Raw genomic sequence first — 27744 nt, forward strand, 5'->3', positions numbered from 1 at the left:
ATTCACTTCATTGTCAGTCCATATACCAGATGCACAATTTGGTAGTTGGGATAAATTAGTTAGTAGATTTATTTGGAAAGGGACAAAGCCAAGAATAAGATTTAAAATACTCCAATTAAGAAAAGAAAAAGGAGGACTTGCCCTCCCGAATTTCAAGGAATATTTCTATGCAGCCCAGCTGAGATATATTGTTTACTGGTGTTCACCGGATTACACCTCAAAATGGAAGCATATGGAGATAAATTATTGCTTATCATGTCATCCACAAGCAAGATTGGGAGAAGAAACTATCCAGTCTACGAACACAAATCTCATTACTGAATTCACTATTAAACTCTGGTGGATTATAGTGAAGAAATATAGAATTATAGAAGACTGTAAATTGCTGATTTGGCCTGCATATTCTCGAAAATTCCAAAGTGGACAATGGGATAGTACATTTTTAAGATGGGTCAATAAAGGAATTACAGCAATGTGCACATTAATAGACGGGACAACATTCAAATCCTTCGAGAATCTACAGAGACAATTTGGACTGGATAAATCAGATTTATTTAGGTATTTTCAATTAAGACATTTTTACAATACAGAAATTAGGAAGAAGTTCTTGAGAGAAGGAAGCCATATAATAGAAATAATAACAGGTGCATATAAAAATCCTCCATCAAGAATTTTATCGAAATTATATAATGGCCTGCAAAATTTGAATAGGAATGAAACATTATATATCAAACAAAAGTGGGAATCTGAATTACATCTTGAGTTGTCAGAGGATGACTGGCGATCCGTATGTCTCACACAGCATAATTCCACCAGCTCTAGACGATGGAGAGAATATGGCTGGAAAAATGTGATTAGGTTCTTTATTACTCCTTATATCAAAAGCAAGCAGCTGAAAACACCCCAACAATGCTGGAGATTATGTGGAGACTGGGGCTACGTCCACACGTACACGGGTATTTTTGAAAACGAAGATTTTCCGTTTTCGTTTAGAAAAAAAATCCAGTCCACACATAAAAGCCAAAAACGAAGGAAAACGCTGCTAGGAACATGCCAAAGCAGCAGGTGGCGCTATATTCCTATCCGTGTAGAAATGTTGGCCAATCAGAAGTCAGCCTGGGTGGGAAAGAGTAAACAAAGATGGCGCATAGAAGCGGAACTGAGTCATATGTGTTGAGGGACAGTAACTGTGTGTGTATGTGTAAGCATTTGAACACTGCAGAGAGTAAAATTAACAGTAACGTATTTTGTCTACGTCCGCCATTGTAGAAATTCATTTCACCGAAACAATAACGTGGCGCACAGTGTGACGTCAAAAAAATGCGCACACCTTTGACGCTGTGTTTTCTCCGTTTACCTCGTCCACACGTAAACTCAAAAACGGAGTTTTTGAAAATATCCACCCTGGCCGGAGTTTTTAAAAATCTCCGTTTTCAGTGACCGAAAACGCCATTTACGTGTGGACGAAAGGTGCAAACGCATAGAAAAATCTGCGTTTTCAAAAATACCCGGGTACGTGTGGACGTAGCCTGGGACGCCAATCATTCTCATGTGTTTTGGAAGTGTAAAAATATCAAACCTTACTGGGAAAGCATTGCGGTAACAATGAAGAAAGTGCTGGGGTATGACGTGCTGTGTGAGGAACGAGTAATGTATTTTGGAATATGGGAAAATGTAAGAAAGGAGGACCATTACTTGTTTAAAATTATGTTGTTGTCAAGCAAAAGGTAATAACAAAAAACTGGCTGAAAAGTGACCCTTTAAAATTGGAAGAATGGACTGATGTAATCGAGGACATATATATAATGGATAAAATGACCTACACTTTGAGACTGAAATCTGACAAACACCGAAAACAGTGGACAAAATGGATAGCCTATAAGACTCACTCAGCCCCATAAGGCAGGGACCTCTCCTCGTTGTTGTTTTTTTTCCCCTCTTCCACAGATTAGGTGTCCTTTATTTTTTTAGTTTGTTTCTTTTGTGTTCTATTTTCATATTTTTGTTTGCATGTACTATAAAATTGGAAAAAGTACAAAATAAAAAGTTAAAATAAAAATAAAACTTTATTAAGCGATCTGGAGGATTCCTGAGTATTTCACACAACTGAATAAACGTCAAACAGAAAACCGATTAAACAGAAGTGTGAGATGGTCGAGAATTTACGCCTAAGTCCGGTTATATTTTAGATAGCAAGCAGCAGACGGCAGAGTTTATCTCCACCGAGAGAGCTCGTGACGTAATTCTGACCGTCCAATTTCACAGTCGCTCACTTCAGCCTACCTGGCTTTCGGAGGACCCGGCCCACTTAGACCGCGAAGGCCTCGGTCCTCGGGTGGATATGGCCTCTGAATTTTGACACCCCTGCTGTTTCCAGCCGGACAATAATAACGGTGAAATTTAACTTACTTTATCTGATAAATAAACACTGTAAAATTAAAGTTTTGTTGTGTGTGTGTGTGTGTGTATACCACTCCCCCCCAACAATCCTTTGGAATGTCTCCCTAACTCTGTAACAGCTGTAGGTTGGCAAGTATGGTCTAAGGTAAATATGACATGTGTCAATTCAATTAAAATAATAAAAACAAATGAACTCAAATGAAAAAGATCACCAAATAAAGTCTTGCATATGTAATGCACCTTTCAAATGTACACTTTTACTGTTACATTTAACTTTTGGGCACCAAGACTGAGAGAAGAGGACAGAGAGGGAGAGAGCAGTGCCTCTCACTGGCATATGCACAGCTGAGGTAAAGCAACACTGACAGCCTGCATTCACTACAAATGAAGGACGGCGAGTTGTTGAGAAGAAAATGTAAAATAATGCAAAATATCTAATAGATACATATCCCTGTATTATCCTTGATCTATTGGCAAACAATATGATAGGCAGATATAATGAAATGCTGTATAATAGAGTGAGGTCTTCACAGTCCATCAGAGCGATGTTTACTGAACAATTAATTAACATTAATTTGTTATAAACTAAATTCATCTTTTACCCTATGAAGCTAAACTGGACTGAAAACAAATATTAAAAACTAATTAAAAGGAAGTGAAAGATGCAAAGCTTTAATTAAAGTTGCAACCAGCAGTAGAGGGCCCTTGCACCTGCATTCTGCTATGGTCCTGGGTACTTCCCAGTGTTTTGTGTTGGAGTTCTATTTCTTGATTATTGGTTATTCATGGTTTTGCTCTCTTGATGTTATTTGTTGTTTTGGTTTAAGTCACTGTCTTCCTTGTGTTCCCTGTGTCATATTCTTTCAGTCTTTCTCTCAGTGTCAAGTCCATGTCTTTGTGAATTATTTCTTGTTTACGGTTTTATTTTGATAGTCCCAGTCCTATGTGCAGTGAGTCTAGTTTTGCTTCCCCTTGTCTCCTTATGTATAATTAAACCCAGCTGTATTTCCCTCCTGTTTCTCATTCTCTAATTGCTCCTGTGTGTATATAAACCCTGTGTTTTCGCCTGTTTGTTACTGGTCTGTCTGTGTCCCTCCATGCCAGTCTCCCTTTTTATCGGTCTTCATAATGAATCTGCTGTCTGCACGCATTCTTACATACTTTTATTTATGTTCATTTCCTGAAGCATACCTTTGCACATCAATGAATATGATGTTCTGTAATGTGGGCTTTTCTCTTATTTTTGTATACATCCCTCTTGACTATATATTTCTAGTGTTTGCTACTTATTCCTGCTGTCTAATTTATATTTTATTCTGGCACAGTTAGTGTGGAACACTCACAAATTCGTTGTACATGTCCAATGACAATAAAGGGATATTCTATTCTATATTTGTGCATATTGAGTCTGCATGAGTGCTTCTGTTGTTTTGTTTGTAAAGCTGCACTTCAATGATGCATCAAACCTTCGCAGTTACGGTCTGCTTTAGGTAAAGTCTGTCAGCACACTTTTTTAGTGTTTAGAACTTAAATTCATCAGAGAAACCGTTTTTTTAAGTACTAGCATTATTTACTTGACATCCTCTGATGTATGTCTCAGCACTCCTTCTGTAAAATATGCACACCTGTTCCACAGGAAAGAAACAGGGACACTGTGACAAATCCGAGGACTTCCTTCCCTTGTTCTGATATTTTATATAAGTACAGGTTCATAAGACCTGGAGCTACAGGTGAGACTGAGTCCTTTACAGCTCAGGAAAAGCAGACTCAAAGAAAGACTTTCATTTAAGGGCTCACATGATAATGAATTCATAGGAAATTCATATATTGTCATTTTTCATCTTGTGTAATTTCACTTTAGTGATCTTTTATGAGTTGCTGTTGTAGCTCTACTCACCAGTCATAAATAGTGAGGAGGTAAAATTATTAACAAGATAATCGACCTCTGTTGGAGTAGCTGCTCTGCTCTGTGTTGGTACAGGGCATTGAAGATGATAACAGTGGGTGGATTATATCCTAAAAACGTAGTTACCGCACTTTTAGAATGACATCTACTGTGAAGAAATCTACTCCTCACTACTGTATCATCTGGACATATCGTAGCGTACGTCCAGATGAACAGAATCAACTTTTGGAGATTTACTTACCTGGATGATTGAGGCAAATTTCCAGATGCTGACAGTAACATTCAGTCTTTTCAAATCTCTACTGTGTAGTCTTTTGGCTTCTGTGTTTTGAATGAAAAAAAGCGTTTGAACTACAGACTGCACTTGTAACTAAACAATACATTTTATATTGACTATATTGCTAATGTAACTTGCAATACAAAGTTGCATGTTACAGATACAATAAGGGGAATGAGAGTAAGGATATAAGCATAAATACACCATATATACACATATATAAATACAGAATATACAATACAGATAAATAGGATTGCACATTTGAGTATATTGCACAATGGTTATTGCACAGTTGAATATAAGAAAAAACAAATATTGCAAATATTGCACAGTGTAAAAAAAGCACTACAGCTCAGTTGTTCCCGCCCTCCTTTGTCCCCCTTTTTCCCCTCCCTCTCCCCTCCAGTAAGGAGTTAAACAGTCTGATGGCGTGTGGGACAAAGGAGTTTTTAAGTCTGTTGGTTTTTGACTTTGGGAGAAGCAACCTATCGCTGAATAGGCTCCTCTGATTGTTTACGACCGTGTGCAGAGGATGCCCAGCATTGTCCATAATGTCCAGCAGTTTCTTTAATGTCCTTTTCTCTGCCACTGACACCAGAGTGTCCAGCTTCATGCCAACCACACAGCCAGCCTTCCTGATTATTTTCTCCAGCCTGGATGAGTCCTTCTTTGCTGTGCTGCTCCCCCAGCACACCACACCATAGAAAAGTACTCCAGCAACCACCAACTGGTAAAAAATCCTCAGGAGCTCCCTGCAGATGTTAAAAGACCTCAGCCTCCTGAGGAAGTACAGTTGGCTTTGGCCTTTTTTGTACAGGTGCTGCGTGTTGCATGACCAGTCCAGTTTGTTGTCCACCCACAGCCCGAGGTACTTGTATGTGTTGACCACCTCCACCTCCTCTACCTCTATCTGAACTGGCAGTGGACCTGGTCTGGACCTCCCGAAGTCCACAACCTGTTCCTTGGTCTTTGAGATGTTGAGTTGCAGGTGGTTTGTGTGACTCTATGTGACAAAGTTCCTCACCAGATTCCTGTACTCCTCTTCCTGGTCAACCCAGATACACCCCATGATGGCTGTGCCGTCTGCAAACTTCTGAATATGGCATAATTCAGAGTTATAGCAGAAGTCAGAAGTGTACAGGGTGAAGAGAAGAGGGGACAGCACAGTGCTACTGACCACAGTGTCAGACGTGATGTCCTTCAGCCTGACGTACTTTGGTCTGTCGGTGAGGTAGTCGGAGATCCAAGCAACCAGGCAGGGGTCCATCTGCATCCTGTTTAGTTTCTCCTGGAACAGACAGAGCTGGATTGTATTGAAGGCACTGGAAAAGTCAACAGGTGATTCTTTGAGATCACAGATTTTCATTCATTCATTTTTCACAGTTTATTGTTGTGCTACGAGAAGTGATGAGTATACTTTTAATAATCCTATAGCAGTAATTAATCACAGAGCTGGGAGATGAATTGAATTATGATTTAAATCACAATTCTGGCTTTTAACAACCAATTAAACAAGATCATTGGGATAAAAACTCATTTGAATCATTCAGCAGCTTGCGTTCCGTTAACTCTGAAGTCCATTTGTTCATATTTTTCTACTGTGAATCAACATCTCCCGTTTCCTTTACAGGTATCTCTTTCACCTCTCCCTAAAAGCCAAAATTTGCTCTCAGTTTAGTTCAGGTTGAATAAGCGAAACTCCTTACAGAGCTGTTACGGTTCATTGCCAACCCTTTGGCCTGAGACATCGATCAGTGAAAACAGTGGGCCAATAAGAAGCGTCACATGCACTGTAAAATCTAATTAGTTCCCAGAACTCAAAAAAACTATGTAAACTCGTTGCCTCAAAAAAACTGAGTAAAGCTTAGCTAAAAATGACTAAATTAGGACAACTTATTTATTTTGAGTACTCTGTACAACCTCATTTGTTCCCAGAACTCAAACAAAATTGGATCAAGTTTACTTAGTCAGTGTGTGAATGGGTGGATGACTGGTTGTGTAAAGCGCTTTGGGGATCCTTGTGTACGGTGGCCCCTAGAGACAAAGCACGTACAAACTCCAAAACACTTGCAAACTCCAAAACACATGCAAACTCCAAAACACTTGCAAAATCCAAAACACTTGCAAACTCCAAAACACATGCAAACTCCAAAACACATGCAAACTCCAAAACACTTGCAAACTCCAAAACACTTGCAAACTCCAAAACACATGCAAACTCCAAAACACTTGCAAAATCCAAAACACTTGCAAACTCCAAAACACATGCAAATTCCAAAACACAACGGAAGTGCTCCAGGACGCTAGGGGCAGTGTTGAGCTCGATTTGCAAAATAAACGGCAAGTTTGTCTGTATGGGACGGTCTAGTCTCCGTCTCGCTTCCCAGGTTGCCTAGCAACCATGATACTAACTGCTGGAAACGTGTCATACAACTTTGTTTGACAGAAATGAAGGAGAACATATTTTGTTAATTTGTTTGTTTGTTTCTACAAGAGCTTTGTGTGATTTGATAAGTATCTGAGGCTGAGACCACAGGACAGTAAAACACGATTTTTGGGCTTCATTTCTGTACTGAACAGTCATTTAAGATTAGTTAGTAAATAACAATTAGCTAATGTTGTTCATGAGACTAAAGTCATATCACTTTGGTAATGTAAATATAATATGGCCAATATTATAGTAATTATATTAATCATTATTAGCTATTACAGCAGTGAACATGAACTCTGTGTCAAATACTGAGCCTCAGTACAGATTCAAGTTGCAGTTATTTATATGTCTTATCACCTTAAATCTTCACTCAAAGACAAGTGTCTTTGACAGTGTATATATAGGTGTATCATATATAAGAGACAAATGTTGTTCCTTCAGTATGTTGGCATTACTAAATTTGGCTCATTGCTTACATATATTTATAAAAAGAAAATGTACAAGCTGTGATAACTGTTTCTGATAGAATGAAGAGTAGACTGAAATATTGAATATTCCTTTATTAAAATCAGACCATGTCATAACTGCTTTAAGTCATACAGAATAGATATCAGAGCCTTAAACAGGCTGACTTCTGCTAAATGCGTCAAACTGGGCAGAAAGTATACAAACACATAACATCCTTATAAAATATGATGTAACACTATAGATCAACTTACCTCAGAATATATAAAGCATATAAACTGTGAAGAGAAAATTATTAGAAGGCAAAGAAATTTACACTCAGATATCTATTTTTACATGCGCATGGGCGGTCACGGTCCGATCTGCTCTGCACCAGCGTGCACAACAGAAGTGACACAGAAAAACCGCACAGGGCTCTCAGCGCATTCTTTATTTATACTCCAAGTGAGCTTTCAAGGAAGTAGGAGTGGCATGTTCAGAATACAAAAACATTTCCATAAAAGGAGAGACCTTTAGCTTGTCTGTTGAAACAGGAGATAGCTTGGTATGTATAGAAATTTAAACATTCCCATAAAAGGAGAGAGAGAGAGAGAGAGAGAGAGAGAGAGAGAGAGAGTTGACTTGTCTGTTAACACAGGAGGTAGTATCGTATGTCACCGCATTCCTCTACACATCTGGTTCCACTTTCCTTTCCTGTGGTGGTTCCAACTCACAAGCTCTCCTATCTTAAATGAAGCTACAACTAAACAATAATCACAAAATTAAAAATCTTTCATCATAAACAATTACAGCAATATGATGCAACAAACACAGCAGTACTACTAATCCAAAATACTCAAAGCTTCATAGAACTGAAACAAACATTTATTTTTAGGTCCATTCTGCTGCTGATACATACTTTAGGTTTCTGAATGTTAAACTTGTTGCTGCCTTTCATAGTGTGTAACCCGAAGGCCCTGAGTACTTTCTCCCACACTGAAAACACTGGGAGGATAAAATTATTTGAACATTACCTAATAAGACTGATTCAGGACAGACAATTAGTGATTCTAAACTTTCCTAGCAGTCCTTCACAAACAGGGAACAGTCTGTCTATTCTCTCCATCTGTCAGCTGCTGCTGGCTCTTCCTCCTCCTCTTCCTCACACACTGCTGAGTTTGTCCTGGTGGATCATCAGGGATGCAAAGTCTCACAGATGATGTGCAGCAGTGGGTCCCTCAGTCTGTCCTCACTCTGGACACTTGCAGTTGTCACACATGGAAATCAAATGTGTGATAAGCTGCAGGATTCAAACACAAGTGTAACTTATAAATGAATGTTCATACTTTTATTACACAATCACAGAGAAAGAAACAGAGAGAGAGAGTGAAGGATAGACAGACAGGTGACAGTCTCAGGTGTACACACTGCTACAAAACAGCACAAAAGAAGGAGGATTTAGTTTGTGTTATTACCAAACAAAAAGAGTTCCCAGATGGTCCAGTGGACACATGTGTGACTTCTGTGATTAAAGCATCTTTCTTTCAGCTTAACGAGTGAACCGTCAGCTCGTTCAAACACACGTTAAAGTCCGTTTGGCTCGACACCACCGAACAGAGGCAGCAATATAACATTAACAGTGCAGTGAATCCTGCTTGTGCCGTGATATTCAGGACTGCAAACCAAGCAGCATCACTGACTTTCAGCTTGTTGTGTTTGTGGATATATGACTGACTTTAATTATCCATAAAATCATCACATTCTCTGTAAGATTAAAGTCAACTATTGAACGGCGTATATTTTGAAGTAAAGGCTTTAAAACCAAGTTAGTACAAACATCGCTAATGTCACATAACTTTCCCGACATGTGGCCAACAGTAATGTTTTAATGTTCTTCATTATAAAAACATTTGCGCATAAATAAGTGACATAATATTCAGTACTTACTTCTGAAAGTTTACTCTTTGGCGGCTCCGCTTCCGCCGTTTTTTTCGGCAAAATTATCCACACCACCGCTGCGCTATGAAATCTGGGATATGTTGGGCCCATCCTTAAAATTCAGGGAAATTAAGGACGCATTTGAGGGCCGCATTTCGAGCAGCCTTCGAATTGGGACAGCCTTCGTCGTGTCGCTGTGACATAATCGGTCTTAAAATGCGGCCTTTAAGGCTGCAGACCCTGAATTGGGATACAGCCCAAATCCGGTCATTGGTACTTCCTGGCTTGTGTAGTTACTAGGTAACAAAAGCTCAACACTGCCCCTAGCGTCCTGGAGCACTTCCGTTGTGTTTTGGAATTTGCATGTGTTTTGGGGTTTGCATGTGTTTTGGATTTTGCAAGTGTTTTGGAGTTTGCAAGTGTTTTGGAGTTTGTACGTGCTTTGTCTCTAGGGGCCACCGTACTTGTGGACTAGAAAAGCGCTATACAAATACAGGCCATTTACTTAAGATGACCAAGTTAGGTCAACTTATTCATTTTGAGTACACCGTACAACCTCATTAGTTCCCAGAACTCAAAAAAACTATGCAAACTCATTGCCTCAAAAAAACTAAGTAAAAGATTACTTAAGATAATAAAGTTAGGCCAACTTATTCAATGTGAGTACGTAGTACTTAAACGAACTTGATTTTTTTAAGCAACTAGCACACTATATTTAAGATCAGAAAACTGAAGAGCTTCGTAGTAACTCATCTTAATTACTATCTATATATCAATATATCAATATATTACAGGTTTACCACACACAGGAAAAGAATTCTAGCACATCACTTAAACACTCACCAGACTTAGTTAAAGGCAGAACTTTTATTTTCAAGTGCCAAGATGTATTTCAACCAAGATTCAATTATGGATATGTACTGAACAATAAATAATTACACTTTCACCATAATAGCTGTTAAAATTCAGCATTTTTTAAGATTATCCCATTAAAACACTTTTTTCCTCATTCACCTAAAATGTAAACAATAACCTCAGAATATTCAAAATTATTTTCCATGTTATCTTATATTTACTAGGCATTTTGAAATCAAATTTATGTTGCTCATATTGATGAGTTTGTAATTCAAGTTACACTACCAAATTATTTATTGTTCAGTTGAAAATGTAGTCTAAATGTAAAGACAAAATCTCATTTTTTAAATGGCTTAAAAAACAAAACAAAACAAAAAACATTTGTGGTTTTATGTTTAACTGCAGAACCAGTTCTAATGTAGACAAGGAAACATAGAACACGTTCATTACTTGCACACGAAAAGAAAGATGTACTAATCAGAAAAACTAACCCCAGTATCCCAAGTACTACTAACCAAAGTACAACAAGTTAACAAGATGCCCCGATAACCTGGTACTAAACGACTGCATTGTACTGCTAAAGAATTATTGTAATCAACTTTCAATTTTTATGTGTATTTGCTTTCAAAATGGAAAATGCTATTAAGATGTTTTTGTTTTACAAAGTTACCATTAACCTTAATCAAAAATGACATCAAACCATAGACTGTTGACAAAAATTAAGGATTTGCTTCAATTCAAAAGCATACATGAGAACATTTGAGTCTTTTCTAGCCACATTTTTTTGGCCTCCTTTGTTTCTTTTGTTCTTTTTAAAACGCCAAGGAATCAACTTTTGTGGTCACAAATGCTGCCATCTTCTTTGCATTCCATTCTAAAGGTTTAAATATGAACAAGTGCTTTATCAGTACTGAACTGAACTGGTAAAGCCAGCCTGACCTCACCTTAGAGGAAATAGCTATGAATTTTGCAAAGTATATCACAAGAATACAATAATGAATAAAACAATTGCCAAATCCTGTCTGACGACTCCTCGCTGATTATTAGCTTTAGTCTGACAAGTAATCCACTGGGTTATCTAAATCATTAGACTGTTTCTGAGGCTTTGCAGTTTTGGAGTAAGAGTTTTGTTTCCCAAACCAAGCATTACTGTCTGAATAAATCTGAGTGTATGTGCCATGTACTTTGGGTAATCCAAGTATAAAGCATAGGTAAGTCCAAATAATAGGCAAACCGCCTGAGGGAAGTCTTTAATGTTGTCCATGACCAGATTTCCCTCAATGACAATGGCAGTGGAGGTAGGATGGAGATAGACTAAGCTTGAACCCTGCGGGGGATCGTCTTCACTCAGAACACTCAGCAGACCAACTGTAACTGATGCCAGGGCCTCATTGATCTCAGTATCCTGCAATAAAACACACATGCTATCAGCACCAAGTCATGTTTGCTACCTACTACATTTGCTCTTGATAAGAAAACATTTTATCTTTGCTACTTAATATGCACTGAAACTGCTTCCAAAAAACTACTGTACATGTATAAAAAATTAGCACGAATGCTGATAGGTTTGTCTAGCACAGACCTATTGCTGGAACGCCAAGACAATTCTACTACAATGGCAAAAACAAGACACAAGCCACCAGAGCTCTTTGTGTTGCTCGTGCACGAGGGAGAGAACCGTGACGAGCGCTGTTCCTGACGTTCGAACCCCAGTCTCTCTCTTTTAGCTCCCCCGTAGCAATGCTCTTTATTGTGGTTACATGAATATGTATAGTCTCATTAACATATGACGACTTACATAGGCATACATGTGAACAAAGAGTACCGTCTCTGTGTATGTGTAGGTATGCGTGTGTGTCAAGATGTGACCCTGTGAACGACTCCGCAAGGTGGTGCTAGGAGCCCAGCGGTCCACCTAAACAAAGGGCTCTTATACTTAAGCAGATACAGAGTAGGTGTCCTCCCATAGTATAAATCAGAAAGAGAAGGTACGAACTCTCTCATGACCCTAGGATGTGTGTGCATGCCAGAACACTCTGGAAGGCACACAGAGTCTTTGCAGACTGCTAAGGATCAGACCTCTATCATTATACAATTGATTATATACCTCAAAGCATATATGAGTATGTATTTCTAAGCATAAATGACAATGCAACCAAGTATATTAAACAAAAGCTACACATTTATAAACATGACTACTGGCCATTCCCTGCAATCTAGTTTCTCTGACATTACAAAGTAATTCCTTACTTTTTATTTAAATATAGGCTGTTTTCATACCTATCTGTTAACGTGCAACCAAAATATTTTACTGTTCAAAAGCTAAACAGTAAAACATATACGGTATAAACACAGCTGCATTTCTAAAGTGTTTGTGTTAGTAGTGGATATGATCTTTGAAATGGAGACAAAAGCATTGTTGTGTGCACATACTTACAAAGCACGTCTTGTAAAATTTAGCGGTGTCATCACCAAGAATGATTGGAATGCCTTTCAGGACAACAGAACGCAGTGCAGTGACATCTTGAGTCTAATAACAGAATAGAGAAAATATTAGTAAACAGGACCTTCTCTCTGCTTAATGAGCTCCTGGCATATAAATTAATCAGCAGGTAAAAATCTGAATGACAAATTAAAACTAAACGTGGAAACATTTATTTTTTTAACACAATTTATTTGCATTATTTGTATTCAACTGTATACCTTGCAATATAGACATATACAAGTTACAGCTTAAACTGAATTTAGATATTACAACTGTCAGTGTACTATCTGAAATATCTGTAGTATCACAAATGAGTGGACACCTGAAATTGAAAGCTCAATGCACATGCAATTTGTCCCGAGAAGAATGTTACAGTGGCTATAATATATATATTTTTTTCTGTTTTTGACAAGTAGGAATTGTCCTCAACGATATTTTTAGTTAAAGAAATACAACTGCAGATGTTTAAACCATAATTACTAGACATGAGTGTGCTCCCCTGCAGAAAAGGACTGATAAACGACATGAAACTAACCTTGTAGTGCGCCATAATAAACAAAAAACATTAATAAATATCTGAAAAGTATGACAGTAAAACTTAATTAGCCACATTTGCCTCCAATGGGCCTCTCACCCATTCCGCATCCACACAGCTCTGCCTCAGTCTGCAACCTCTTACATCCTCAGCTCTGCTCCTGAAACCCATGAGATTCAGCTCTGGATTTCACTTATTTGCTCGGACTAGTTCTCCACACTCTTGTGGACTTGTTATACAGCCGAACACCAAAGGTCTGTCCCAAAACCTAGGAGGACCCAGTCTACGTTGGCCGTGCAAGTGATGTCCTGCAATAGCTTGGTGAAATGGGCTGGTCTAGCCTTCAGATTTACGTCACCAGCTGTCTCAGTTGAGTTTAATAAACGCAGCCGTCTGCACCTTCCTCGCTAATATATAACAACATTGGAGTAAACGCTTGACTATCTCACACTTCTGTTTAATCAGTCTTCTGTTTAAAAACTGTGTGAAAAATATAACTTTAATCTCAGCCAAACCGATTTACTCAGGAACAAATAAAACACTAATAAAAGCAAAACAATATAGTTATCTAAGTGACTTATAGATCATGTTTAACTTGAGTAGCGAAAGACCGCAGGGGATTTGAAAACGATGTGCCGGAGTCCGCTGTTCTTGCTGGCTCTAGGGAGCCTTGAACCCCCATCTAACTATCGAGCTGGTGGGTAACAGACGTCTCCGAAAACGTGGGAACACTTTTGCAAATATGTGATGTCTTGATAAACTGAGCAGATATTTGAAGTTTACACAGCTACATTCTCGCCTGAAAATATGTTAAACGTTAATTTTGTGATGCAGAAAGAGTAATAAAAGTAATATTAAAACTAAGTAGCTGCCGCCATTGTTGGAAACTGGAATTGGCTGGGCCACGCTATGAATTCTGGGATTGGATATGCCCCACCAAGGAGCGTGGCTAAAAAGTTTGAAATAATACTCTTTGAAATAAAACAGCTAATGGCATCAAACCCGCCAAAAAGATTTTCAGACAAGAATGATTTTGTTAAATGTAAAAATGGCCGAGGTTGTTACAGAATGACTTAAATTCAAAATAAACACGTTAATCATACTCAAAAGCATGTGCCGTCAATAAATCTTGCCAAGAAGTTATTTGCAAGAAAAAAAAAATCAAAATGTGATTTTCCACCTTCTCCATTATTTCAGCCTTTTGAAATAAGGAATTATGTGGATATTGCCATAATTTGTAAGGATGGAAATGAAGTCCCTAAAAAGCTAAAAGCTAGGCTAACATTATCGCTAAATATCACAGCTAACCTAAAACTGAGTTGCAAGAACTGTAAGATACCAAACCATACTGCAAGAAAAAACAATTTACTCACCAAAGCAGTGAAGCGAGGGCAAAAATTGTGGTGATACTGACAATAGTGCTATGTCAGTCACGAACAAAACGGCTCTTAGAGCCAGATCTTTGAAGTGAACGACACGAGCCGGCTCCATATCGCCAGCTGTGTTTTTTTTTTTCTTTCTCTCTCGCACTTTTTTCCGCTTCACTCTGCATGCCAGCCTTGTGCTTTGCACTGGGATGAGTATGGCGTTATTTTTGTGCCACTATTCTGAGCGCATGTAAAAAAAAAAAATTGGGCGCACATAAAAAAAATTGCTGAGTGCAAAAAAGGTATTTCAGTGTTTGCTATTATCCACACACACACACACACACACACACACAATTGACTATGTGCACGAGACAATGCTAACTTCCTGGTTTGAGACCGGATGTGGGGTTGTGCATTTCCGGTAGCTTTACTTTGCGGTCAATCGCTACTGCGAAGATATACTCCAAAATCATGTCCAAAACTCGAAAACGGAAAGATTGCGTTAAGTTACAAAGAGCAGAAGGTGGGAACACTCACCGCTGTTGTGTCATAAAAAATCTAATGATCAATTTTGACGTTTAAAGCGTTTAGATCGATCAGTTGTTTACATCACTCAACACAAGCAGAACTGCATTACTGCATGCAGAAGACACATCGTCCACATTCAGAAGCACATCTCTGTATAATGACTGGTCTTATGATTTAAACAGGCAAATGTTCAACATTCAAACTACAGGTGAAGAATAGTCAAACCAGATGTTTCCCCTGTTATGTCGATATCAGCTAGTCAAGTCCACACCTACAAAGCATGTTAACAAACCGTGAAAAAAGCCACACAAAAAATGAATGATTGCTGGTAACGGTTTCTATACATTAGTATTTACGAAGGGTGTGTTGTGACTTACCTTCAAAATTACAGCGGTCCCTCGCTATAACGCGGTTCACCTTTCACCTCGCTGTTTCGCGGATTTTTTAGTGCAAGTTTGCATGCTTTTTTTTTTAGGTCACATTGTGTCCTGCGTCCTGATCGCTGCAGACGATCTCCTCCGTGACGTCTCTCCTGTACAGTACAGAATCGCTGCATCGATCGCTAGCAGTGTGACTCTTTAGTGCAGTACTGTATGTCCACGAAACGTTTTGCACCATCAAAAAATAAAATTGGCTACTTGATTTCACCTATTGCTGGTTATTTTTAGAACATAACACCCGCCACAAATGAGGGACAGCTGAGAAATATAACATTTGAATCCCTTTTCTCTTTTGCTCTGAGGCGCGGGGGAAAAATATCGACAAGTCGATGAACATCATTTACAGATATATTGGGTAAATGCCCAAGACATCTATAGAAATGTAAATCGCCGCTTGATTCATTCATTTGCTTAACTTGTTTTGGACTGTAAACCAGGCGCAAATAGGACACCGGAAACAAAGCTCCCCACAGGAGTTTCCGCACCGGAAGTAGCATATGCTAACGTGCACATAGTCAATAGCAGCCCCCGTCGCTCAGTTTTTGCACTTTTGCACAATGTGTTGCTTGCGCTCTCAACATTTCTGCCTGTGCGCGCTCAACTCTTCCTGTACACAGTTCTCCAGGGTTAAAGGCTTTATGGTTTTTCTCCTGGTGGTGTAGTCTGTGATTTTTTGTCAGTTCAGCCTTATATATTATGTTTAACCCAAGTGACCACCCGGTCAGCTGGTGGGTAACAGGCATCTCCGAAAACGTTAGAGCACTTATGCAAATATGTGATGTCTTGATAAATCGAGCAAATATTTGAAGTTTACACAGCTACATTATCGCATGAAAATATCTTAAAAGTTTATTTTGTGACCCAGAAAGAGTAATATTTCAAACTCCGCCACTCTGTGTTCCTCCGCCACTGCCTCGTTTGAGTTTTGGACAAAATGGATTCAGGGATATTGCATTTCGTCATTTTGAGCTGATTGGAGACCAAAACAGCCAATCAGATTTTTTTTTGCATCCAAGTCTGTGATTGGCTGGTTTTGTGGCACAAATATAACGGTGTACAGAAAGAGTTGAGCGCACACAGGCAGAAATGTTGAGAGCGCAAGCAACACATTGCGAGCAAGCGCAAGTGCAAAAACTGAGCGACAGGGGCTGCTATTGTTTGTGTGTGTATGGATAATAGCAAACACTGAAATACATTTTTTGCAGGCAGCAAAGAATTTTGTTCACTCAAATTTAGCTTTTCTTCGCTCAAAATAAATTTCTCCTCAAAATGCAACACTTGCACCTGTAATTTTTTTTTTTTTTTTTTAACGTAGGCTCAATTTTTTTTTTACGTGTGCTCAGAATAGTGGCACAAAGATAACTAGAAAAAATTGCATTTCCTGCGAAAATGCTGTGTGGATGCCTTAACGCTGAAGATGTCTGCTGAAAAGAGCTGAAAAAAAACGTTGCCCTGAGCAGGATTCGAAACTGGCCCTTCTGGTTTCAAGGCAATTACACATCTCACTGAGCCAAACTGTTTCTCACAAAGAAGAGGTGGAGAGACTGACAATTGTGCTGAAATGAGCAGAAGCGGCTGAGAATTGGGCTGATAAGAGGTGAAAAGGCTGAAAACTTTGCAGAAAAGAGGTGAATCAGCAGAATTTCTGCTGAAAAGAGTTTTTTTTCTGAAAACAGCAGAAAAAACTGAAAATTTTTCTGAAAAGAGTTCAATCAGCAGAATTTCTGCTGAAAAGAGTTGAATGAGCAGAATTCTGCTGAAAAGAGGTTAATCAGCAGAATTTCTGCTGAAAAGAGTTCAATCAGAAGAATTTCTGCTGAAAAGAGGTGAAGAGGAAGAACTTTGTTGTGAAATGAGGTAAAGAAACTGAAATTTGTGCTTAAAACAAGTGAAAAAGCTGAACTCTGAAATCCTGCTAAAACAGCAGAAGAGGCTGATATTTTTCAGCTACTCATTGAGCCAAACTGGTTCTCACGTAACTGAAAAAAGGTGAAAAAGCTTAAAATTCTAATGACAACAGCAGAAGAGGCTGAGATTTGTGCTGATAAGAGGTGAAAATGCTGAACCAATCAGAGGTACTGCTTCTGTCTGCTTCATCAGGCTGTGTACTTGTATGTATTTCTGCCATGGAGCATTAACAAGAATCTGAGGTCCATATTAGAAAAGCTGTCAAAATCATAAAACGTTGCAGAATTGTAATAAATTATTAATATGAATTACAGGTCTGTGATAGTGTATCAATTTGTAGTGAAAAAAACATGTGGGCCAAGGTGGAATCGAACCCATGAACTTTGGTCTGAAGATCCGTTTCATTACCAACTGCGCCACTGGGAAAGAGAGCGGGCGCCTGGAAAACAGGCTCATGAGCAGTCAGAATTAGATCGCGGTGAGAGGCAAAAAACGCCGTTTTTTGGAGTTACAAAATGTTGTGTAACTCAAAAACTAGGTGGACTAGAAGCATAATTCTTGGACTGGGTGAATCAGCGGACTTTGGTGTACGTTGACCGCGATTTTCATTGCTCTCTGTACATCCGTCGCTGAGATATGACGAGAGAAGAAACGGCAGACCTCAGATATGATTGGCTGGCTGGGAAGCCGTGCAGGCCCTGATATGTGCATTTGAATGTCTGAGTCCTCACAGAGGATTGGCTGCCTGGCAGAAATATATAGAAATAGTATGATTAAGCATAAATACTATATTTAGCAGAAATACTATATTAAGCACAAATCCTATAAAAAGCAGAAATACTATATTAAGCACAAATCCTATAAAAAGCAGAAATACTATATTAAGCAATATAAATATCCTATAAAAATCCTATAAAAAGCAAAAATACTGTACTATGATTTGGTAGAAAAATTATAATTAATCAGAAATACTATATTTGGCACAAATCTTATAAAATAGCAGAAATAGTATGATTTAGCACAATAGTAATAACTTAAACAGAAAAATTGGAAAAGCAAAATGGACAGCTGAAAAAAGGATGAGAGAAGTAAGTTTCTAGCTCAGTCAAGCAGGCTGAGAGCTGCTGAATTTGAATCCACCAATCAGAGAGGCTGTGTACTTTTTCCCGCCAAAACAGGTGCATGCAGCACAGAGAGACACAGGATTTTTGCAGTCTATTTCTCATAATGACGACTCCCCTCAAACAAATGACCATAATTTCCTAACCGTAGGGGCTAGAACGGTCATTCTTACACCGTTTTGTTCAGAAGAGATGGGGGAATCTTCCAGTGTTGACAATTTATCATTAAAATATGAATTATTAAAGATATTTGACTTCTAATGCACCATAACTGAGTAGAGGCGAAGCAAAAACTGCCTTGACCTGCCCTCAAACAACGCTTTGTAACTCTAAATCTATTTGGAGTATCGATATCATTCTTTCACCGTAAGAGACAGCAGGCTTTGGTGAACAGTCATGGAAATTTTCAGGTCTCTGTGGAAATCCATCAAAAAGATATGACGAGAGAAAAAAGTGGTTCATTTCCAGAGTTTGAAATCTGAAGAAATCTGAGCGAAGGACGAATTTCCTACCCTCAAACAAGTCTAACTCATTTCAGAACGGTAATAGGTGAGAAAATAACTCTTGAATTGTGAGTGTCAGGAGTGTCTGAAGATATACTGGGACAAGCCTTATGTCTTAACTTCACTTCGTTAAGGAGATATGACGATTCGAATATGCCTCTCATTACAGAAATCAAGCGGTGATTTTGAACAAGCTCTCCATTGACTTTCTATGGAGAGTTTTGCGACTTTGTGTTGGTCTGAGGAGATTTGCCAAAATTCTATAAATCCCACAACAATGATAGTGACATTTTCGGAAAGCCAGCAAAAATACCTACGTTTTGATGTATAATTTGTGGAAGTTGAGTGAAAATTGAGCAAGTAGCAAGAAGTTGTTCGGACATGAAGAGAAGACTGCAAAACCTTCAGTGGCACACTGGAAGCCAAGTGCATAGCAACCATAACAACGCATGTATTTTGTGAAAAATCACAATTTTGCAACTGAAAACTTTAAGAGGCATAAAAGTAAAACGGTAAAAGATTTGAAAAAGCTGATTTATACCTGAATAGCCCAATAATTTGAGAACATTTTAAAGTTTGAATGGTTGTTCTACGTGAAAATATGAGGAAGTAGTTAAGTTTCAAAAACAAGCAAATTTTAGCAGAATTGCAGAAGTTTCCCATTCATTTCAATGGGACAAATTAAGCTTAATATTTTAAAAAGTATAATAGTGAAAAATACCAAAAGACATAGCACACATTAGCAGAAATAGCAGAATAGTTTAAAATTTGAACGGTGAAAATCGGCTGAAAATTGTGGAAGTAGCTAAGTGCCAAAAAGAGTACGGAAGTCCCAAGAGGAACTCAATAGTGTGGATGCCTTAAAGCATCCACACAATTAGAAAGGTATAGTAATCATCCACAACTATTTTCAGTTGCAGATGATAAAGGATTCAGAAAGTTTATTCATGCAGGCCCATATGACAGAGAATGTGCATCTTCTTTTTGTTTTCAAATTTTAATTTATATTTAATTGTGGTTTGCATTGTTTTGTGTTGTTTCACTTTAAATTTGTTTAAAAGGAAAAAGTTGAAAATGTAAATATTTAAAAGTTGAAATGTGAATAGTTGGTTTTTGTATTATATGATTTATTTATTACATTTTATGTGGAGTGAATAAATAAAAGTATATTTACAGTGGCCCCTAGAGACAAAGCACGTACAAACTTCAAAACACATACGAACTCTGAAGCACGTACAAACTCCAAAACATGTAAAAATTCCAAAACACGTAAAAACTCCATAGCACGCACAAACTCCGAAGCACGTACAAACACCAAAGCACGTACAAACTCCAAAACACGTAAAAACTCCAAAACATGTACAAAAGACAACAGACGTGCTCCAGAATGCTAGGCGCAGTGTTGAGCTTTTGTTACCTAGTGGCTACACAAGCCAGCAAGTACCAAGTTTGTACGTGCTTTGGAATTTGTACATACTTTTTAGAGTTTGTACGTGCTTTGTCTCAAAGGGGCCACCGCATATATTTATATATAAACATATATAAATAAAACCACTTTTTTTTAACATTAGTAATTCCTTTTGTGCATAATTTTATATTATTGTTAATAATAAATTAATTAAAGCAACAAAACAACCTGAAGAGCCGGTTCGGAGCCGAAAGAACCGGATCTTTTTAGTGAGCCGAGCTGAAAGAGCCGGTTCTCTAAAAAGAGCCGGAAATCCCATCACTAACTGACAATAACGAGTAGTATCACTGAAGTACCATCCAGTTGCACCAGGGTGTGGTCAGGCATGTTTCTGAATAGACTAAGCGCAAAGTCCCAGCGGATTCATCTGCACCAATTTTAGGTGGAGGACCTATTTTATCCTTCCGCTGACACTCTAATGCCATTTTTTCTTTGTCTGTCTGTATTAATACATATATCTATAAAACCACCACATCAGATGTTTTTTATTTGAGAGATTGAATACATTTGATTGACCTACAATTTGCTGAAAACATTTCAAACTAGGCTGAAATTAGTAATGCATTTTAAGATATGTGGTGTTATGAAAATTACTATAAAATAAAGATTCAAAAACCAATTAGTTTGTATTAATCATTAACCATTAATAAATAATTGGAAATCATGCAGCAATTACATGCTTATATACACTGCTTATTTGTTTCTTCTGTTTGATATTTGTTCAAAAATTACAATAGTAAGATGTAAACTATCTATAAAAATACATCCTGTGTGTCTTTGAACAGTGGAGTCATACAAACTCAATAAAGATAAGTCAGAAAACACAGATTCTGTGTAGAGTTCTAAGAACAATTTTTTTTTTAAAGTTAATCAAACTCAAGTAAATTGAGTTTATCATCTTTTTTTTAAATAGAAAGTACTGGTAACTTATTTAAACAAGGTGTTAAGAGCAAGTTGATAAAAATTGAGTTCAGTAAACTTAATATTTTTAATTAAGCACAATATTACATTTTACAGTGTGCCTTCTGAAGGTGGGTGTCATGTTGAAAAGGAAGTGTATCCTGTTCAATGTCTATTTTAAAAATGTATTTATTTTAAATATATCTACAAATCTCATCATTCGAAACTGAGTAAATCCAAAATGTTTCACTTAATCACTTTAAGTTAAGTAAAATTTCTTGTATTTAATCTTCCAAAATTTGGTGCAGTTATATTCTTGTCTGGTAACAATAATAGACTCAGCTGGCTCTTTTCTCTTCTCTCCATTAAAAAAAAAAAAAGCTAAATTTTCTTCTTCCACACATAAATCAATGTGTGTTTTGAAATAAGTCAAGATACAAAATATCACATTCTGCTTTATTAAACGGTATTCTGCCATGTCCAGATATTTTAAGGTTTAAAAATAGGTTACACATTTAAATGAAACACAAAGTTGGTATAAATGAATTTGTTCAACTCACAGACAATAAAATCAAACAGAAATCAGGGCATGAAATGTAAACATTTTTATTGACATTAACTTGAAGCGCTGAATTAGTTATGTTTTCTGTTCAATTCAGTTCACTTCAATCTGTAAGGGAAAGTAAATGATGGTCTTTTCACACTGTAAGGTTTCCTTACAGTAATACATTGTAAGGTTTCCTTACAGTGTATTACTGTAAGGTTTGGTACCTTCCAGTGTTAAAAAGAAAACCCCAGAAGACACACCCCTCTGAGCAAGCACTCGGCGACAGTGGGGAGGAAAAACTTTCTTTTAAGAGAAAGAAACCTCCGACAGAACCAGGCTCAGTGAGGGGACGGCCATCTGTCGCGACCGGTCCGCGGATTTTCATAAATGATCCAATTAATTAAAGAGCCACTATGATTTTAAAAATGGCTCCAATTAGTTTTTAAGAAATGTTTTTCAGTTGATTTCCCTACATTACAGAAACCTTATTGTCTTTTGCTCCGGCAAAAAAATTTGCGTACAGATGATAAAAATTGGCGGATGGAACCCGGTTTCTTAGATAATTTTGCTATTTCGTTTTTGAACACGTCCACGATTGTTTCATCAACTATTGGGTATGGTAAGTGCATGAACGTGAGAACGTTCTCTGGCGTTTCATACTTTTTGCAAAGAGATTTGTAAACCAGCTTGCTGAGCTTTTTAAAGTTCTCCAATGGAACTTTAACACATTCTTCTTTGAGTTCTGTCCAGACTACAGTGGTAAATCTGTTTTGGATGGCTTCAATCCTGTCTGGGGGCATGAAAATGCCTGCCTTATCAAAAGCACACCTAACCATGTCCCCATTACAGAGTTCCACAGAAAGTCTGTATTTTTCTTCTTTTTCACGTGCTTCAACTTGACACGTGTCTGTTAATGCCAATAGGTGTTGTTTGAACACACAAAAAACTGTGGTGTCAATCAGTGATTCGTCTAAAGCAGTTAATTTTTCATTTAGATCACTGAAAATGTCCTTGGCAACCTTTTCCAGCACTTCTGGGCCTAAAGGCACTTTAATGTTCTGGATTTCAGCCCAGACCTTCTCCAACAAACGTTCATGCAGAGAATTGGAAGAGGGGGACACTGATATTTTAGCAAACTGTGAAAACACAGTTTGAATAAGTTTGCTCAGCCATATTTTATCCTCAGAGTTGTTTTCAGCCGGCACGCTTTCATGTTTAATAGGGGATTTCTGTGGGGTTGGAGCTTTTACCACAGAGCGAGTTTCTGCTTTTACAGAACTAGATGTATATTCAGAAGATGGAACCAGGTGTTTTTTTGAATGTAGAAATGATCGTTTCTTGGTGTTTTTCGTCTAAAACCATGGCGGAGAAAACAGCATGCTCTGGAATAGCCAGCTCCTTACAGATGTCAGAGAAAATGACAGTTTCCACATTTTCTGCGATTTCTACATCTTTAGACTGCAGCTCAGGCCAAAGTTTGTCAAACATTTCTTTCTTGTAATTTTCAGCAGAGAGATGTGCTGCTTTTTCGGCCTGTAAAATCACACCGTCAATGACTGAGTGTACGGTGTAATCCTTAGGAACGTCACAAGGTGTTACATTGACTGGTTTTTCTATGGCGCTTTCAACTCCGTCTGCGGAGCTGACAGAACTTGACTGACGCCTACAGCACATCCACAGGTTTTTGCGTTTTTTCTTTAACCCACCGCCACGTGCAGTCTTCCTTCGCTTGACTATTTTTCTGCCAGCAGTGGCAGAGGGGACGTCAAGTGCAGGGGTGGCCTGGGAAGACCCCTGGTTTGCAGCTGTCGACTGCGAGCACAGGGTCACCATGTTTACCACAAATTTAGAGAGCTGTTGTGTGGTGACCTTGTCTGCGCGACCTAACAGAAACTCGTCCCACTGCTCCGGTGTAATGTTGTCGAACAACTGGCCCACAAGTGATTTCACAGCACTTACTGTGTCATCAGTTGTACAATTATCCAGATTACTCCTAGCTTTTATATTTTTCATTGTGTTTAAATTTCTCTTTGCTTCGTGAAAATTTATTCTAGGTTTGTTTTTAAGCAAGTAACTGCGTTCGAACCCAACACAAGCGGTGTGTGTGTCTATAAGGGTTTTTAAGACATTGCCTTGCCTTTTAAGACGTTGCCTGTGACGTCACTACTCCTTTGATCCCTGGATTTGATGTCATTTGATCTGCGTTTAACCCCGCCCACCCTCAAAGAAAAAACGAGAAACTGTTGCCTAGCAACCGCTACTCTCTGACTGAGCCGCAGAACCGTTTTTTTTTTTTTTTTTTTTGTAAATGTAGGGAAAAATGAATTGCATGGGTCTAAGGCATACATGCCAACTGTCCCGATTTCTCCGGGAGTGCCCCTCCCGAAAATCTCCCGAATTTCTCCCGATTTTCCACGCGGACAACAAAATTGAAAAACCATATCCCAGAATTCAAAGCACGGTCCAGCCAGTTCCAGTTTCCAACAATGGCGGCAGCTACTTAGTGTTAATATTACTCTTTCTGGGTCGCAAAATAAACTTTTAACACATTTTCAGGCGAGAATGTAGGTGTGTAAACCTTAAATATCTGAGCCGGCAAACCCCCGCGGTTTTTCGCTACTCAGGTTAAACATGATAAGTCACTTTGATAACTTAAAAATGTTATTTCTTTTTTCAGTGCTTTATTTATTCGTGAGTAAATCGGTTTGGCTGAGATGATTAGAGTCAATAAAACTTTATTAAGCCCTCTGGAGGATTCCTGAGTATTTCACACAACTGAATAAACGTCAAACAGAAAACCGATTAAACAGAAGTGTGAGATGGTCGAGAATTTACGCCAGTGTCCGGCCCACTTGGACCGCGAAGGCCGGGTCCTCGGGTGGACATGGCCTCTGAATTTTGACACCCCTGCTGTTTCCAGCCGGACAATAATAACGGTGAAATTTAACTTACTTTATCCGATAAATAAACACTGTATATATATATATATATATATTAGGGGTGCAACGATACACAAAATTCACGGTTCGGTTCGATACTTTGGTGTCATGGTTCAATATTTTTTCGATACAAAAAAAAATGTTCATGCCTTTTTAATTTGTCATTTATTAAAATTATAAATATATATTTTAACTCAAAAGTACAGTTTTTAAATTTAACCCTAACACTTGTGCGTGTTTTTTATTTTGACAGCGAATGCGCACCTGCGGACCACTTATGTGCAGCCCTGGTTATATAGCTCATCATATCGCAGCCACAGAAATTATTTTGCCCATGAAACCATAAAGCTGCACTTTCTTTTTGCCTTATAGTCTGATTTGTCATAACTTTTCCGTTTTGTGGTAAGCTTTTCTTTGGCTGTCACTTCTTCACCCTGACCTGTCTTATTTGGCTCAGCAGAACTAAAATATATATCCTGCTGCTTTTACACACGCACTCACATAACGCTCAGCGATTCTCTGCGCGATCAACCTCTCACATGTTTAAGCTTGCTGCGGGAGATTTCACTTGTCATGTTTGCGTAGTAAGCTAACGATTGATAAGACGATGTCAGAGGAATTGGTGCGCAAATTATCATCACACACCAATCAGTACTGTCGCTCTCTATACACAGTTCGCGCGATTGCAAAGTGAAAGTAAAAAACAAGCGCAAATCCAAACGCGATTTCAATATGTCACATATTGACAGTGGCTCACCGATGCCAATGACATAATTACCCAGCTACATTTCCGAAAGAATGCAAAAGCATTGACATATATTTTTCCTTCTTACGATAGCCCGACGGGCAGGGTAGAGATAGATTTTGGTAGCCCGACTGGAAAAATCGCTAGCCCCGGGACGTCAGGCTAGCGATATTGCGAGCCCTGTATCTGATTGAGGAATCACTCATCTTTGGAAAAGAGAGTTTATTACAGAGAAATGTCTCTTTCCAAAATAAAAGCTATACTATACGCTTCTTCTGGGCTATATTCTCAGCAGCATATTAAACATATCAGGTCCCCATAAGGAGAATCATGTGCTGTCTAAATGACTTGGGTAAAGTTTGTAGCATGCCTGCTTGTTGTTTTTGTCTGCTTCCACTTGTCTTTGCACTAGGATGATGTAAATGTGCAGTCATATTCGTTGTGTTCCCACTAGTGCTTTCAGGTTAATCTCGTTCAAATGACCTTAACGCCACAACATGGCAAATCTCCGTTAACGAGCTACCCCTGATCGCCCCGTGCAGATTTAAAGTGAAACAACACAAAACAATGCAAACCACAATTAAATATAAATTAAAATTTGAAAACAAAAAGAAGATGCACATTCTCTGTCATATGGGCCTGCATGAATAAACTTTCTGAATCCTTTATCATCTGCAACTGAAAATAGTTGTGGATGATTACTATACCTTTCTAATTGTGTGGATGCTTTAAGGCATCCACACTATTGAGTTCCTCTTGGGACTTCCGTACTCTGGGGCTAGACGGCCAACACGTTAACGAGCTAACTGCGCTAACACACTAGTTCCCACCCATGTAATTAAGCATTGCGTGGCACATCCAACACACTGTTTTACTTTAGTCCATGACGCGCTTACCTTCAGGGTCATACGTCACATGAAAACCAAAATAATTCCAAACGCCAGATCTGAATGAGGGTGGGGGAGGTTCAATTTGCCATGTTGCAAGGAGAGCTTAACTTCTGTCTCGCTAGCTTGCCCTGCGCTCTTCCTTCTGACGATGCTGTCTGTGTTGAGCGCTCAGTGGATCTGCGCTCGACAGTGCAGCCTAGGCGGAGTAGTCGAACGCAGATTCACTGAGCGCTCAACACAGACAGCATCGTCAGAAGGAAAGTTGATAAAATAAATTAAAAATTTTGTATTGTTCGATACATATGCGTACCGAACCGAAAGCACTGTATCGAACGGTTCAATATCGATACGAGTATCGTTGCACCCCTAATATATATATATATAATTTATGTTTGTGTGCCACCTTAACTATATGAGGATCAAAAGCTAAACAGTCTCCTCTGTGGCCCCTTCATATCATTAGGAATAAGGGGCCCTGCGTGGAAGGCAGTGGATGAGATTACTGATGTCTGAACACAAAAATACAGACACTGAAGCCGCAATGTAAACCCAAGGTATCTACCATTCTCCAATACAGGGTTTGTGTGTTGGATTTTCAGTGGGCTGATTGCTCCATCTAGTGATTATTTTTTATCATCACATTCTTAAAAGACATCTGCAGTGTAGCATGCTTTACTTAACTTTACTTAACACCTTATCTGGAGTTTACAGTGTTATTATACTCTCTCTCTCTATATATATATATATGTATGTATGTATATATATACACACACACACATATACATATATATATATATATATATATATATATATATATATATGGTGTATCGACATCTAGTGTATATAATCAGTGACTTTTTCCCTAGAAAAATCTAAATAAATTGCACAATACATTTTAAACAAAATTCCAGATGTAGCAAATACTATAAAAATTAAGAATACATTTTAGAACAAATTTGTCAAATGGTTCAATAATCTCAAAACAAAAAAGAATTTGCCTGAAATAATTTCATGTTTCAGGCTTTAAATGGTTAAAAAACATGTTTAACTAAACTGTATGTCAACACAAATGGAATGAAAAATTCCAGTTTCTCAAAAAGTCTTTGATAATTTTCTT

General features: G+C 38.2%; 1 long non-coding RNA gene across 2 annotated transcripts; it reads right to left on the minus strand.

Annotated features, from left to right (window-relative positions):
- Positions 1-4640: 4640 nt before the first annotated feature.
- On the minus strand, positions 4641-26996 carry LOC146379926 (uncharacterized). 2 transcript variants are annotated; one of them, XR_014801257.1, is made up of 3 exons: positions 26634-26996; positions 12689-12781; positions 10282-11656 (listed from the first exon to the last, which is right to left on the minus strand). It is a non-coding gene; the product is annotated as an uncharacterized LOC146379926 (long non-coding RNA). The 2 variants fall into 2 exon arrangements; XR_014801256.1 differs by lacking the exons at positions 10282-11656; positions 12689-12781 and adding an exon at positions 4641-5871.
- Positions 26997-27744: the final 748 nt, after the last annotated feature.

The sequence above is a fragment of the Perissodus microlepis genome, chromosome 9 (genome assembly GCF_051167445.1).
Source record: "Perissodus microlepis isolate ML-2025 ecotype Zambia chromosome 9, ASM5116744v1, whole genome shotgun sequence".
Lineage (NCBI taxonomy): Eukaryota > Metazoa > Chordata > Actinopteri > Cichliformes > Cichlidae > Perissodus > Perissodus microlepis.